At 41.6% G+C, this 3,120-nt stretch overlaps 1 pseudogene; it reads left to right on the top strand.

The window, feature by feature from the left end:
- The first annotated feature begins 2,239 nt into the window (after window positions 1-2,239).
- On the top strand, window positions 2,240-2,907 carry LOC132226082 (small ribosomal subunit protein eS6-like; annotated as a pseudogene).
- Window positions 2,908-3,120: the final 213 nt, after the last annotated feature.

Below are 3,120 nucleotides of genomic sequence, written 5' to 3'. Positions count from 1 at the left end.
CGGAGATAGTAACTGGTTATCTACTTTAAAGGGTTAATGTTCTTCTTGAAACAGCAACCCTCTGTATCTGTTAAACCTCTTGTCTTCTTGCTCTGTCTGCCAGTTGTTCCAGATGGATGCTGCTGTCATCTTTTTAATCTCCCTCTCTCACTGCAGGGGTTGCTACCCAAGAGCCCTGGCCACAGGGATTGGTTCAGCGATTTGCCTGTGACCCACGCCAGACAGCCAGGGTGCTTTCTGAGGGTTTTCCTTCCTTTAAGAGGAGAAGAAAGACCGCTTTCCTCTCCAGTCACAAAATGATTCTTAAACTTCTGGTGGCCAATTCCATTTCAAGTGGTAAGGACTTAGTCTGAGAGAAAGAAGTGAACATACACAAAAAAGTGGGGATGAGACAAAGTTAGTCTCGTGTGTCTGCTTTCCAGAGTCCTCAGGGCCAGCTCATACACTTGCCCTTCCAACAGCTTGGCTATGGGAGCAAATAAATATCCCTATTTGTTTAAGATGGGTCAAAGTAGGTTTCTGTCAGACATATGCAGAAGCCCTAACAAGTACCTTGTATGAAGGAGTTGGGGAATTCCACTTTCAACTTTGTACACTAATTATATTCATCAAAATATTTTTGGCTACAAATTAATAACAACTCTATTTGAGCTAGCATAAACAAAGAGGGAGTTTATTACATCATGTTCCCAAATGTAGGAAGGGCATGGGGAAGCCGGCCTTAGGAATATCTAGAAGCAAGGACCTAAATGCCATCAAAATTCTCTTCTATTTTTGTTTCTGGATCTCAGCGTTACTCCTCAACTGTGGGCTTACTTTTCTCACTTAGTGGGAATGACCATTGCTCACAGATTCTAGGGTGACATCTTTATAGCATCTGAAAAGAAAGTCCTTCTTCCCTCATTTAGCAAAACTCTCAGGGGAGGATTCTGATTGGCCTGGTTTTGGTCACATGCCCATTGCTGCACCAATTTCTGGGGCCAAGAATGTAGGTACTATTATTGCCCACATTGGTTCGCATGCCCTCTCTTTGATCCTGTGGCCAGGAATGTGGAGTCATGTAAGAACATGGCATTTCCTATCTCAACGCAATGACTAGAGTGAGGGAAAAAGAGTTGTTCTTCAGAAAAACTGGTTCTGATGTGGTAGTGGGGAATTCTACCAAGTAGGGCAGTAGATACCTAATATTTGTGTCTGTGTTCCACATTCTATATTGTTCATCTATTTTTATAACTAATAGGTAACACTTTGAACACATATTAATCTATATTATATATTTGCTGTTAGTTTTAAATGCTTTCCTCCTGAAGTAATATCAAATTTATAAGAAACCTCAGAAATCATCTGGTTTGACTACTACTAATGCAAACTATTCTCTTATGCTGTCCTGGACCAGGGACTTAAATATTGTGATATCTCCAATGACGTGAAGAATGAGTAAAGGTTCATTTCTCTTGAAAACAGAGTTGGGATATAAGAACACTGTTGACTAAGCCAGAAGCTGTTAATCTACCTGCAATTTTTGGATTACCTTGTGGAAAGTGCTGTCTCTCTGATTTCCTTTTCTTATTAAAAAAATGAAAGTAACATAGTAATACTATAATGCTTTACACATACCACAGTGGGGGAGGGGCGAGGGGAGGGCTCCAATACCTTATAAACACAACCTACAAAGTATCAGTCTTAATCATTTTTGTGTACTGTTATGAGAATGACATCCATTCAGTTGAGGTATAAAATTAGCCTGAAATGCTGAATCATAGTTTAAATTCAACGGGTATGTTATTTAGTATTTATTGAACACCAACTTGTTCCAGATCCTTTACAGGATACAAAATGTGGCCTGTGTTCTCAGGACTCTTGAGTCCTTCAGGGAGAGTTCTGTTTGCTGTTTGCTGTTCAGGGACACTGCAGTCTTTTGTCAGGGAAGTGCTTTCCCCCAGAGTCCACTGACATGTTAAAGGTGTAAGTGGTATTCACAATTGTGAACATTGGAAAGGAAATAGATCGACTACCTCTGTCATGTGTTTAGAAGGCCATGACGTTTAGTATAAAGCACTAAGGAGGTAAAAAGCATATAAAGGGAAACATTGAAGAGAGCAACTTATGCAACATTATGTTTGTCCTGCTTGAATATTCAGGCATAATAATAATTAATAATAATAATAATAATAATAATAATACATGGCAATCTGATTAGGTAAAAAAAAGCTGTTTCACCCCTGAAATTCCAGAGGGACTTCTGCACATTTAAGACAAGCTTCTTAGAAATGGCCTGGGTCTCTATTTTGTGGTGCCTCGGAGGCAGTTGGCAGCTGCAGGATGAAGCTGAACATCCCTTTCCCAGCCACTGGCTGCCAGAACCTCACTGAAGTGGCTGCTGAACACAAGCTTCATACCTTTTATGAGAATCATGTGGCCCCGAAGTTGCTGCTGACGCTCTGGGTGAAGAGTGGAAGGGTTATGTGGTTCGGATCAGTGGTGGGAACGAAAGCAGGGCATTTTGACCCACGGCTGTGTCTGCCTGCTACTGAGAAAGGGACGTTCCTGTTACAGACCAAGGAGGACTGGACACAGAAAGTGCAAGTCTGTTCGGGGCTGCATTGTGGTTGCCAATCTCAGTGTCCTCACCTTGGTCATTGTGAAAAGGGGAGAGAAGGACATTTCTGGTCTCACTGATACTATTGTGCCTCATCACTTGGGGCCCAAAAGGGCTAGCAGACTTGGCAGTTTTCAGTCTCTCTAAAGAATACAATGTCCACCAGTATGTTGTGAGAAAACCCCTAAACAAAGAAGGTAAGAAATCTGGGACCAAATTACCCAAGACTCAGCATCCTGTTACTTCACGTGTCCTGCAACACAAACATTAGCGCATTGCTCTGAAGAAACAACATGCTCAGAAAAGAAGAGGCCACAGAATATGCTCAACTTTAGGCTAAAAGAATGAAGGAGACAAAAGAAAAATGCCAGGGACAGATTGCCAAGAGCCATAGCTGTCCACTCTGACAGCGTCTACCTCTAAGTCTGAGTCCAGTCAAAAATGAGATTTTCTAAAGGTAACTAAGTAAGAACAAACATAATAAGAGAGAGAGAGAGAGAAATGGCCTGGGTCTGGGGTGA

Source organism: Myotis daubentonii, chromosome 2 (assembly GCF_963259705.1).
Source record: "Myotis daubentonii chromosome 2, mMyoDau2.1, whole genome shotgun sequence".
NCBI classification, from domain to species: Eukaryota; Metazoa; Chordata; class Mammalia; order Chiroptera; family Vespertilionidae; genus Myotis; species Myotis daubentonii.
The sequence above is the reverse complement of the archived record's forward strand: the minus strand, read 5'-3'. Positions and strand labels throughout refer to the sequence as shown.